Genomic DNA, 13,679 nt, shown 5'->3' on the forward strand with positions numbered 1-13,679 from the left:
AGACTTCCAGAAAGCACTGTGACTGAAACTCACTTGGGAAACACTGAACTGCTCTCGAAAGGCAGTTAGAAATGCCACTCTCAATTTGGTGGTTGAATCTGTTCAATGGCTTTGGTGTCCCTTGTGTCACCGTCTCACCTGTTGACTGGTGTCAGCAAGGATGTACCTATACTGATGTCCTGGTCCCAGTATACTACACCAAGAAGGTGTCCAGCTGATGAGAGGGGGGAAAACCCCTTCTTGTCTCAGCTGCTGCTTGACATCCTTCTCTGGTGGCGTGGTTTTCAGAGCCCATAGCTTGCTTAAATCGTCCTTGTGAAGTTCCTCTTGGCTGATGTGGTGCTCTCCACCTAGCCAGGAGTGGAGGTAGGTCTCCCTGATACACCCAAATCAAAACACATGTTGCTGTGTGGCATTTCTTTTCCTTTTGTAAAGACAGGGCAGAATGAGGGTGGAGCAGATGGGTGTACCCGCCTCAAACGAGAGCAAGGACAAACAGAGAAATGTAAGGGTGAGAGAGCCACTCTTCTCAGGCATCATAACTCTCTCTTTGATTGAGCCTCATCAAAGCAGAAAGCTGTAATATCTTCTGGTATTTCTTGCAACAGGAAGGCTTCAGAAGAGTTGGGGAAACTCAGAGCAGACTTGTCCCCAGTTATCGGGCGAGACTGGTAAATGTACTCGTCCTGGGGATGAAAGATGTCTTTGCAACCTGTGAATTATTTATAGTGGCTCTGGTAATCAGTAACTAGTGAAGGGCATGAGATAAACCAGAGTGGTTTACTGGAGTTAGCACATGGGAGACATTTTAAGATACAGGTATGGTCTAGCACCTATCAAGCAGTTCTCCTTGTGTCCTACTTGCCATTTTTGCATCATGGTCTTCCTAAAGGGGCAAGGGGTCTGTGTGCTTCCTAGTTTGCCTGCAGTTCTGCATCTGTATTAGGGAAACACAGCTAGTATTTCAGCCCATATTTGTGCCCTCATGCTTATCCACGGACAAATTGCATTCTGATTCTCTGCTGGCAAGCCCAGGCATTATCTGCTTGGGCTGTAAACACTGGGAGCAAGGCCGCTATGGCTTTACCGCGCCTCGCTCAGAGGGAATCCAATCTCGGACCAGACTTCGGACTTTCTTGAAATTCGAATAATTCTAAAGGTCACTGCTCCTGTGGAGACTGGGAGCAACTTGCACCCAAAGGAAGGGGAGAGCCTAGGCAACCATCTGCTTGTGAGCATTTGTAACATGCAGGTTAACCGATACTACTTTTTTTGTCATTCTCTGTAACTAACAGATTGCTTTGTGCTCCATGTAAATAGATGGGACAAAGTGTATGAAGAAGAGTCTGATTGTATGTGCTTCTCCTTAGTCTTTGGAAACCCAAAGGTTTCTTGACTTGCCTTGCAGCACCACAGCAGATCTGCCAAGTTGCTGATAGGATAAGTCATTCCAGGAGACTTTTTGCTCCTCTAGCACATAAAGGACTTGGGAAAGCTTTTGGAAATGCTGACCCAGGAAAGGAAATTAAGTCTGAATGCTGTAGCTAACCTGATCCCTTCCTTGCTTGCAGCAGTGTTAATGAGGTGTGGCTTCACTGCAGTGAGCAGAGTGTAACCACAACAGAGTTAAGGAGCAGGGAGAGGAGCCTGGGGCACAGGCTCCCTGCCTGCTGCTGCTTGGTGGGACATCCAATGGCCCAGTAATCCACAGTCCTTCCTGCCAAGTGTCCTTGGCCTACAACTTAGTTTTCTAGGAAAGGTCTAAGTAAGAATCTGACTCTGAAGCCCTCCCACTCCCTCGACTTGCCCCCATGTGGACAGGTCAGTAGCTTACATGCCCGTGCCTTACTACCAACACTTCAACTGTTGTCCACTGAAGACAGCTCTTGACTTGTGTCAGGTGAAGGGCCAGTCTTTGCTCTTGGGTTACTTTTACTGCGAACGGATCAGCGGTGCATGATTTAATGAGTCTCCTTGACTCATTACACTGTCCCCTCCTTCCCTCAAGGGAAGGAACAGGCTGATGAATAACTCAAACTTGCAACCTGACCTGTAAGGATTTTTGCCACCAAGTATGTTTCTGCTGGTGTAACCCTGGGGCTCTTCTTGGAGTAGGTGAGGTGGTTCTGCTCTTCTCTCATCTCTCCTTTGGAAACAAACTTCTTGGTCTGTGATACTGGTATTCCCACCACGTAGTGAAAACACATCCTCTGGTGAGTTTAAAATAAACAGGAGTCTATATGAAATAGTAGCCTCAGTGGAAATCAATAGAGATCAGGACATGTGAACCTGGTACATTTGACATCCTTGTGTTGCTCTTTGTCTGAACATGGCTCCCATTGTACTGTGGTTGCTGCCTGGTAGGTAGCAGGGGACGCATGGCTGACTTTTCTTTATAGTTGCTTTCAAATATTTATCTGTACAAAGATAATGGGAGAACTGTGTTTCCTCTCGTCGTCAGAATTTCAGAAAGGATTTTAATCCTCTGTGTTCCTTCTGCTCAAAGAATCTTGACAAAAGTGGCTTCATCCTGCTGGCACAGGACCACCTCTCCTTTTTCCCCTCGGCCACGAGCAGGGATGTACTCAGCCTTCCCAGACTGAGGGCATGGCAGCCAAATATTTATGTTCTGGAAACTCAGCTGAATCTGCTTTTCTGGCCTATAGGATACAATCTGTGAGAACTAATAGGCACTCCTGCTCTTTCTCATCTTTTCCTTTTCTTGCACCACTTTTAACTGGGGAGAAGCTGAGCAAAGTTGGAGGATGTACACTTCTGACTCCACTGTGACACATAGGTGCCCAGCACGTCCCAGAACCATGTACCGGTTTCACTCTCGCCAGCATGGCCATTAGTGTGAGCACATCTTAAGGCAACACAGACCCAACTGCAGCTTCTAAGTGCTTGTGGCTTATGAAGGGTCTCTAATGAATTGTTTAAGACCTGAAAAGCTGCTGCAGGTCTATTCAGCTTTAAGTCAGACCTGAGACCATACCGTTTACAATAGGGCTGTCCACAGAGACTGCCTTAACGTGCTGGCTGCTTGTTTCTTTCCAGTGCTTCTCACTGCCTCCAGCCTGAAGGCTTTCTCTTCCTTTGCTGTAGCTCTAGTTGGGCATTAAGAGTTTTACTGTATCTTTGGAGCACCTGGCACCAGAGAAGCGGGAGCATCGGTGTTCCTGGCCTTTGTGTTAATGATTCTGTTACAGGCTGTGCACTAACAAAGATAAGGATCATGTAAGGTCGCCTCCTGCCTCCCCAAGCCGTCGGAGTGAGGATGTACACTCTTACAAGGCTGTAAAATATAGCTCAGCAATTATTAGGAAACTCAGGGGAGAACCCCCTGCTGACTAAGCTGTCCCTCTGCTTCTCAGAGACTGTCTCTTTTGCTTGGTACCGTCAAAGCCATGATGCTGGGGACAGGAGGAGAGTGGAGGAGCACAGCAACGTGTGTGCTGGGATATGCCATGTGTGTGCCCATGTTTTCTCAGTGTGTGAGAGGACGGGCTGCAACCTCCTCACCTGCCTCCCTGCACACGAAGACCAGGTGTTTCACAGCTGCTAATCCCTCTGTGTTCAATGCATCTCACCCTTGCTCTAGGCAGGAAAGCAGTTCTCCCCTGAGTCCTGATGTGAAGCAAAATTTGTCTCCTCTTCCTGTTTCATCAAAGAAACTCTGCAAAGGAAGTGTTCCTTCAGCTGCAGAAAGGCACTGTGAGCTCCTGCAGGACACTCCTTGCAGAGCACAGTCATCAGCTGCTGGGGCAAAGAGGTGAGAAGGGCCTCGCCTGCTTGCCCCTTTAATCCATGCCCATTTATCCTATACCCGTGTGTTACATTTACATTGTGGTGGTAAAGTACGGCCTGGTGGCTGCAAGGGAGACGTTTCCTCTGTAACGTAACTGAGAAGTGTAACCTTGGACTGTCCACTGCAATCTAGTCAGGTACAATACCCATGTTAAGCTTTGCCCTATTAACTGCTTGATAGAATAGCTGGGTTGGTAGATACCAAGATGGTATCTAAAGTCATGGTTAAGGCAGTGTGGGTTTTGTTTCTTTTCCAAAACAAGGCTCCTCATTAGCATGCACACAGGCAGCAGTGTGTCAGGGGAAACACCTAAGGCTGGCTGGCTAAACGTGTACATGGCTCCTCTGCACATGGGAGGAGCAGCCGCGGAGCTGCAGTGCTGCTGGGTGCTACTCCGACTGCAGCCTACTTGGTATGCAAAGGTACCTTTTCTGCAGTGGAAAGGCTTTGATTCACCCAGGGTGAGATCACTTTATTAGCATTGCAAAAGTGCTGAGAGCCTATACGGCTGATAACCTTCTGCTCAGCCATCACATATGTGATCCTAGCAGAGATAATTTGGAAAGGTGTGTTTATTGCTTTGCACTTAGCAGATAGGGATATGCCTGCCAGTTTCACAAGAGTGTCCTTGGTTAAAGTCTGTTGCTAGGCAATAGTTTAAGACAAGGAATATACACAAATTCCCTAATGCTCAATTTTTAGGGCTTTAGGCACTCGTAGGAGTGAGGTATAGCAACAACTTGCTTCTGTCCAGTGCACCCAAAAGCAATGTTAATCTTTTTTAGCCTGGGAACAGCATGAAATTGTAAGGATCTGCAGTATGTTCCCCCTCCTGCATCCAGCTGCAGCACATGGCAGAATATGCAGGTCAGATGACTAACCAGCTTTACTCCTCATTGGAGGTGACAAGATACAGAGAAAGGACAACTCCTGCCTGTGCTTTTTTTTATGGCAGGCTTCTGCATGGGGAGATGACGAGGAGGCAGACAGAGAATTTTGCTTTTTATCCCTCTTTCTGCTTCTGTGCACACCATCCACATGTCCCCTGTGTCACCTCAGCAGCAGGTCTGTCACCCACATTGCCTCGTGCCCATCAGCCAGTGAGTCACTTTGTAAGTGAAGGGGAACCCTGCCATTGGCAGTTTTCTGCTGCCCACCTGTCATGGATCGTGTACAAAAGGTTGGACAGACTTCATCTAAAATTGAACCTGCTCCTTCATTCTCTACCTGCTCCTTTAAGTCACTCAGTTTGCACTTGTCTCCACTGAGCAGTTTTCCCTGCCTTTGGAGGATCCAAGCACTGCAGTGTGGGCAGGACGTGAGCCCCATTCCAGCATCTCAGCAGAAGCCTCGTGGAGAGAGAGCCTTCTTGATTTCTGCTCTCCCTGTTTCTCCAGTGAGTGTGAGGGAAAAGCTGGTAGCTACAGGAGCTTGGCAGCAGCAGTGGGCTTGAGCCAAAATGACACACAGGATGCAAACAGAGTCATAAAGTATATGTGGCACTGTGATGCATATCAGAGCGATGTGCGGGGTAATGTTTCCCTGGCTTTATTCTTAGTAACAGAGAGAAGTGATCTGCCCACCTTAGCTGTTGGGACGTTACAGTGCCCACTGAAGAGGCTGCCCGTGTCTGGATGCAGCATTGGCTCCGAAGCCCGGCTCTGCAGCGGCCTGCGCCTGCCCTGCATGGCCGGCCTGTACCCTGCCTCACTGCACAGGGCCTGGCCCGGGAAACCACGAGCCTGCACATGCTGGCTCCCGCTCCTGGCGCTCAGTGCCATAGATGAAAACATGCCCAAGAAATGACTCTGTTCCCTCAGGAATAAGGAAAGACCAGCCTGGCTAAAATGGGAGGAGAAAGTTCCACATCCGTGTAGTTACTAACTCTTTATTTGGAAAAAAATAAAAGCCCAGAACTGTTTGTCTGGTGCTTCTTGGACATTTGGCTTAACATTAAAATGACCTTCGCACAAACTTTCTCCAGCTTCTTCCCAGAGGAGAAGACAGAAGTTACAATTTTCTTTCCGTCAGCTCTTGCTTCAGAGCAGCAGTTTGAGAACTGAGCTTCAGCTGCCTTCTCTAGTGAGGCCACAAACAAAGCCACTGCATTTTAGCTCAGCAGATATTAACCCCTTAGTCTGCAGGTGAGTCACTAAAATGCCATCTGGCAAGAGGTCTAGTGAGCTTCTCTGGAGTATGTTCTAAAGCAGGCAAGGGATCTTCCTTCTCAAGCGCTCTGGGATTTCCAGGTCTGAGATCTCTGAAGCTCTGGCCATGGCATTGCCTTCTCCCTCCCTATGTGCTACCTCAGAAAGTGTGTGTTGGGCTGAGAGGGTCCTGAAAGAAGGCAAGGAAGACCTTTGCTTTTGGTATAGCTACATGGTTCCTCCAAATCCTGCTGCCAAACACTGGCAACATCATTTTCTGCCAGCGGCCTTGCTTTGCGACTTTCCCTTGCACAGAATCACAGCATGGTTGAAATTTGAAGGCACTTCTGGAAACCGCCCAGTCCAACCTCCTTCTCTTGACAGGGTCAAACATAGCAGGCTGCAAGATTTGGTGGGTTTTTTTCTCTTTCCAAGGGTGTATGCCCCTCAGTGTCTCTGGGGAACCCATTCCAGTGCTTGACTACCCTCACCAAAAGAAGCTGAGTTTCATGTTTAAATGGATTTTCTGGTATTTCACTACCACCACCAACATACCCTCATCTGAGCCAGGCCAGGAGTTCCTGCCTTCGAGTATCTGCTCTGAGAAGGAAGGATTGCCTTCCTTCATCTGCCGTTTCTGGGATGCTACATGTGTTTCCATGTCAACCAGCTCTCTCTCTCTCCCAGGCAGAAGGAGGTGGCAAAATCTCCTCTTGGTTTCTAGTAGATTTAAGTGCCTGCTTACATGTTTCTTACAGGCATGTGAAGACTTATGTGCAAAACGTAACTTGAAATGTGAGCTCATCTATTTAGTGTGCACTCTGGTGACAGTGTTCTGGACCACCTTTGTGCTTTGTGGACAACATCAACAAAGGCATCTCGAGATTATGCCCTACCTTTTCTGCAAGTTACTTTTTAACCTGATAAGAATACTATTATCATATGGCCTCTAAAGGCCAAGAACACCAATGCCTGGGCTGTTGTTAACAAACGTGGTGAGAGGTTTCCTGTGTATTCCCCTGGGAGGGTTTGATCATGGAAGTGATTTTTACCCAGTTCCACTAAATATGTCTCCAATTTTCCTGTCTCTACATCAAATGTTACATGTTAAGGAGCCTAGAATAACAGCTGCTGCCACTCATGTTAACTGAGAGGAACACAAGACACTGAAGTGTCTAGTTTCTCATCACTTACAGGAGGGATAAAAGTATCTGTTGTACTGACTAGTCCATCAAATATGAATGATGCAGATAGAGTGGCTGTTTGCACACAGCGATCTATTTTAGTTAAATTGAAAACACACACAGGGGAGTGTTTCAGCTTTGTGGATAGAAAACACTGGAAACGTTTGGGTTTTGTCTTGTTTTGCCTTTTCTGTCTGCCAGTGACAATTAGCTCTCAGGTGTGCCCAGCCTGAAGCTGGGAGAGGGTGAGCTCTCTTCTTCTAGGACGAAGATCCAAATATCTTTAGTTATCCAACCAAAGCTCATAAAATTGAGGACAAGGTGCTTGCCTCCCTTTATTGTTCTAATTTTACCAAAATACCCAACTCTTTTGTACAGTGTTAACATAAGCATTTGCAAAGCCAGTCCCTCTGGAGGATGACAGCAATTGTTTTGCTTAATGTTTAATGGCTTCCTCTCCCTCTGGACTCTGTGCCAGTGCATATTGTAATGAATAAGCTCTGGAAGAATATTATAGCTTCACTTTATCTATTAGGACACTTTACATCAAAATTTATTTTGCCTTACCATGAATTTTATAAACACACAAATTAAAGATACATACGCAATAACTGCTTGCAGAGAGCCTTGTCTGCAGCAAACCCATGTTAGGAGAATGAATTACTCTGAAGAAAAACACTTAACCTTTGTGGATTTCCTGGTACTGTGTTTATTAATGCCCTGGCTTTGTTATGAAGTAATATCTCTGTGTTACCTGAAAACACTCTCCAGATTTGAAGTTTAGTGTACAGCACTAAGGTTTCCTCTCAACACACAAATTATACAGAAAGCAAAAAGCGAGGCCTCGTTCTGCTCTCCTGCATCCAGATGTGTCACCCTGGGCAAAGACTTTCAAAACCAGAACCAAATGATACAGACTAAACTGCTTTGGAGGAGGAAAAGAACAAACAAACAAGCAAACAAACAAACAAAAAGGCTTTGATTTCCATGGGCAAATGTTGATTATAACCAGAAAGCTTCACTGAATAGCCTTCATCAGGATTTGTCCACAGGGCTCGGTGGCTAATGTTTTGCTGTGGAAAATATTTCTCCAGCAGCAAATGAGGGAAAATAGCAGACTAACTTTTCTGGCAAAAGGTCTACTTCAGTTAGAAAAACAGTGCTCAGCATGCACATGCTTCTGTCAGGAAGACTGCTAGCAGTAATACAGCAAGTCTAGTACCTTTACAAGTAGTAAAAACACGCTTGGTACAGAGTAACCCACACAGAAACACGTTGCTGCAGGAGGCTATATGTGTGTGCAGGGCAGCACCAGCAGATATTTTCAGTGGCAAAACACCATTGAAGCTTCATACAGTATTTTTGCTATAACAAAAGCTAGTGATCAGTCACTGCAAATGGCAAGTGACCTCAGTAACCTGGCTTCCAGCTCTGACTGTGGCAAGATGGCAGCGTGTCCTGTTTACTGGGAGAGCTGTGATCTAGGTAACCAGGGAGATGAAGTTGCAGGTGCCTGTCAGGGTGACTCACTTGCCATCATGCTTCTGACTGCATGGACATATGGGGCTATGCAATAAGGGCAATGGCAAAATTATGTTCAGTGGGGTTTAGATCTGTAGCCCTATTTCAAGGACATACTAACGGAAATGAAAGCAGGCATTGACTCTGATGTGTATTAGGGCAGACCGGTGTTCCTTGAATCCATTGTATTTGGGTTTTGTGGGATTTTATACTGCTTCTGTGGCACAGAGTTGCTTCTACCTTTCCTGGAAAAATACGTCATTGCATGCATGCAACATTATGCTTGTGTCTTATACAGCTGTAATTATAACCCTGCAGTCAGCAGAGAGCAAAGGTTATTGATTTCCACTGGCATGTTCCAGGTGATATTAATACAATCAGAATAAAACTTTAACCTTGAGGGGAAAACTTCAGCCAAAGGCAACTTGGAATAATGAAACCTATCATACAAGCCATATCATCCTGACAGGAATTGACAAGCAATACTAACCTGACTGAAACTCCAGCCTCTTTACAGGTCCAAACACCTGGCACTGGCTGAAAAGGTTGGCATTGGAGTGAGGTGGTCCTGAGGACAAGTATGCTCTAGCTAGTAGCATATCTGAGTCTTGCAATAATTTAACTGTAGAGTAAGAAGAAGAAGACGAAGAAAGCCAATAGTTGCTGCTTCTGCACATCAGCATCATCATCTACTTCTTTATCCTTGGCATCTTGTGAATTTGGTATAGAACAGTTACTGTTGTGGAAGAAGGGGTGGGTATGGAGGGATGCTGCAGATACTGCCCATAAAGTAAGTAGAAGACTTGGAAAGGGACAGGGGGAGGAATCAATATGATGGAGAAAGGAAGATCTGAATTCCTGCAACTGCTGTTCTCAGGTGTTTAACTTCCACCTTAGAAAAGGAAGCAGCTTGTAAGAAACTTCTAATTTAGATAGGTTATGGACCAATAGACTTCAGTCTCCTATGAACTACATGAACAGCCTTATTTATTGCTGGAGGTTGTAAGAGGTTAACCCAGCATATTGGGATTGTAACTTTTCTCAAGAGGAATACAAAGAGTTTCACAGATGGGCTGAGCAACCGAAGCTCCTGGTCCAAGTGCTGTACTCTGCAAAGACAGGTGAAGAAAGGTTAGTTAATCCTGATAGAAGCTTACCCGAATAACATACCTTGCAACTATTTAGATTTTTCTCCTATAAGAGGGGAGAAGATGAGACTGAAGTAGATTAGTGATATATCAGCCTTTCTTGTAGGAGGGAATTTTAGGACTGTTCTTTCTAGTGAAACCAAAACAGCTCTGATTTTGAAACAGGCTTCATTGCCCTGGAGCTAGAGTACAATGAGTTGTAACTTGAAACTAAAACATAACTTTGTATTTCTTATCAGCATTATCTGATCACAAATGAGTATTTCCTAACTACAACAGTGGATTTCAACTCTTGAACAAAACTGCTTGCGTCTCTTTATATGCTAGGTTTTGCATAATGAAGTATTGTTTGTGGATGAACATCTCTCTTTTCATAATAGGTTCGTAACAACATCTTTCATGTGGGATGCCTGGAAGCACAGCTGCCTGGCATTTTGGTTTGCCTGGCGTAGCTATCAAAATGAGTGAAACTCTGTGTACATGGACTGGAGAATGTGGACATGCTGTCAAATCCATTGATCAAAAGAGTTAAGGATATTTTTCAGCCCTGTAAGTCAGTTGTTAGCCTCTCATTCAATAGTGAGCCCTATACAACAAATCCTCTGCTCTCTTGCAAAACATGGCACGCTCCTTGTCTTTACAGATGTTTCGGAGTGGGTTTTTTTGTGTTTTCTTAGAGGTTTTCAACACGTGCACATTCTCATCTTCCACCTCACTCTCCCCAATGCAATCATCTGTGTGCGTGATTGACCTAAGTGATCACCATGGTTTCCAATTCAATTCAGGTCCCTAAAGAGGTCTTTTAATTAAGAAGTTCTAATAGAATCTTGGAGAAAACTTCTAAATCCCCAGTCTTCAGGCTGTGAGCTACAAATCCCAGTGGTGTCTATGGCCAACATGTCCTTTTTGGAAAGGTCATATCCTATGCAAAAATTTGCTTAAGTAAATCTGACAGATGAAGCCATCCCACAGTACATTTCTAGGGATCACACAGAAAGTTGAAAAGCTCCGTTGAGCAGTGAGTAATGACCAGGAGAGCAGTGTGTTGGGAGCAGGTGTGCACAGAAATGTCAGCGTGTGAAGCTGTTAGCTACAGTCTCTGGAAGGTACTCAGCCCATCTCCCAGCCAGTTCAGGCACTGCTGCAGCCCAGGGGAGCTCTGCCAGCGCTGGCACTACAGGACTTCAGTACTGCTTTGCTGTTTGTAAAAGTGCACTTGAGTTGGTAGCGAGACCCAAAATATTTAAGAACTCGTTTTCACCCAGAGTGTGTGTGAGCTGGCTGCGGGCTTTAATGACCGTCACCTGAATTGCAGAAGTGTACATGGGGAATATTTCCAAAAGTACTTGCAACCGGTCTCTGTTTATTTCAGTGTGGACAATCTCACCTTGTGTGGAGCAGCGTATGCTGATGTTTACCCAGCAGCTTGTGCTAATCTCCAGGAAACAACTTGTGCTTGCTGGACTGTGAATGTGATGTTTGGTCGTGTTGTACTGAAACCTTTGAGAACATTTTCACACCCAAATCTGCAGCATTAGCCACATATGAGAACAAAAAAGTGTGGCTGGAAAACACTTCTAGACTCTTTCAAGTATGATATTTACTGAAAAGCAAAGTTCCAGAAAACAGGAGCCACATATAAGCTTGAGATAACTTTGGTAAATAGTTCTTGGCTCGAAGACAACAAGGAAACTTTAAATGTTCTGTGTAGATTGTTTCAGGATTAAACATCTTGAATTTTTGTTTCAAAATGCTCTCCCTTCTGGCAATTCTCTCAGAGCTTCTGGTCATATAAATGTGAGTTATTGAAGATACTACTTGAGGACTCCTGGCAGAACAATATTTTGTTTCATTGGAAGTTTTTTAAAGCTCTTTATTTAGTTGAAAAGCTCTGAAGCTTTCCTTTGGAATGTAGCTTGAAACAAAGTATATTTTTTAGCTTATTACTTCTCTGGCTGAACCAAAAGAGCTTTGCAAGTATCCAAGAGGAGACAATGGGAAAACAGAAGATATTAATAAATAAAAGCTTTGGTTGTGATAAGTCTTTCGCTTGACACAGCAGCTCTCCAAGTCCAGACCTGGACCACTTGTACAGAACTACCTGTACCTTTCTGTGCTTTGTAGTTTTTCCAATGTGTCTAATGTGGGCCATTGCTGATTTAAAGTCATATATACACTGCATTGATAAAATGAGTGGAAACTTCTCTTAGCTCTTCCTCCACAGAAGAAACCTCAAAACAAAGGGGTTTGAAGGAGGACTGTTCTTTTCTGTGACTAGGGAATGGTAGTCACGGGTGGGAGGCAGACTGCAGAAAGGAACAAAACCCAAGTCATGGTAATTTAACCAGTTCTGCACAGGAAAACATCCCTCTCTCGGCTAAACTCCTGGCAGACCTTGTTTCCCACCTGGTGAAAAACGGATGAAATTCTTCCCTTGCCACCTTTCAAAAACCACTTCAGTATCCTCCAAGGAGATATAAGAGCAGCGTCATTGTAAACTGGGAAATGAATTGCTCCCTTGCTGGATTTAGCAGCTTCCTGTTTTGGAAACTCGAGATATCATCTCAAATTTCTGTTTGTTGTCAGCTCAGAAGAGACTCCAAGGCTGCAAAGCCTCTGGTGAGGCAGCACTTCATTTGCTAATTGTCTCTCCCAGACAATGCCCTTTACACGGAGCACAAAACCACCTCTAACCTCCACCGACCACAAAATCGTTATATCCTGAACTTCCATCCTTTCAAAACCATACCCATCGCTGCAAACTTGGGCTGCAAATGTCAGCTCCTCTCACCAGGCAACAAAATACAGGTGTGCTTATTGCTGACAAACTGGGACTGGCAGCTGTTGTAAACACACTGTGGAAGGGGCTAGGACCCTTGTTCTCAGGTTGGATCAGGGTCTCTGGCTGTGGCCCAGGGTAAAGGCAGAATGGAAGTTCAGAGAAGCCTTTGCAAATGGGAGACTGGTAAGGGGTTGCTGTGCACTTGCTGCTACTCACAAACTGAGTGTTTTGCATGTTTCTGTTAGAAAAGCTGGTGAAGCTGGGCCTCAGTAGGGAAAAAATCTCCTATTTTACAGTTTTTGTTGCCATTTTGCTATTTTAGGACAATGCTTGACATTTTTGCTGTTTAAAATTCAGATGTTCTGTCTACCTGCTTCTCTTTCTCCATCAAGGGGGCTACACCAGCTCTAAATGGGATCAGATCCGAAAATGGCATCTTTACACGTTCAGGGGACTTACCTGTAAGGCTTTTGGCTTGCTTTTTTTTCCCCTCCAGAATTCAAGACTTGCTTAACTTGAAGCACTGAGAAAACCTTTGGAACTTGCTCTTCAGTTGGTAGACCTGCAGGCATGTTCTTGGCTGTGAGATCTTGTTCTTTGTCTTGGAGAAGACATAGCAAACTGGCTTGACAGCCACAGCTCAGTTAAATGCCATAGTGACTGCTAAAGGCAACACAATGACCAGTGACACTTCAGTCTACTTTTCTCTAACACCAGTCTTTAAAGATTGGTAGGTTATGCGTGTACTTTTTTCTTTCTTCCAAAGTCTGGTTCAGGCACATCTGACTGGGAGGTGACATCTCTTGAGGGATGTGCTTACAAAGTCCACACTGCTGTTTTGGTGACTTCACAAAAAAACCTAACAGCCAGAGACTGTCACAGAAGTCAGTATATGGGCAGCAGCAATGCTTCTCATCTCTTCTGTTTACGGAACATCTCTTGATGTTTATGAGATTGCTAAATATGTGGTCTTCACATGAGGCAGGAATATACTGTATGTATCTGAGTTGGTTTTACCTATTCTGCAGCAGAAAGATAGAGTCGGTGGTATGAATCAATTATTTAAAATGGTATCAAATATATTAAATT

The sequence above is a fragment of the Colius striatus genome, chromosome 2 (genome assembly GCF_028858725.1).
Source record: "Colius striatus isolate bColStr4 chromosome 2, bColStr4.1.hap1, whole genome shotgun sequence".
NCBI lineage: Eukaryota > Metazoa > Chordata > Aves > Coliiformes > Coliidae > Colius > Colius striatus.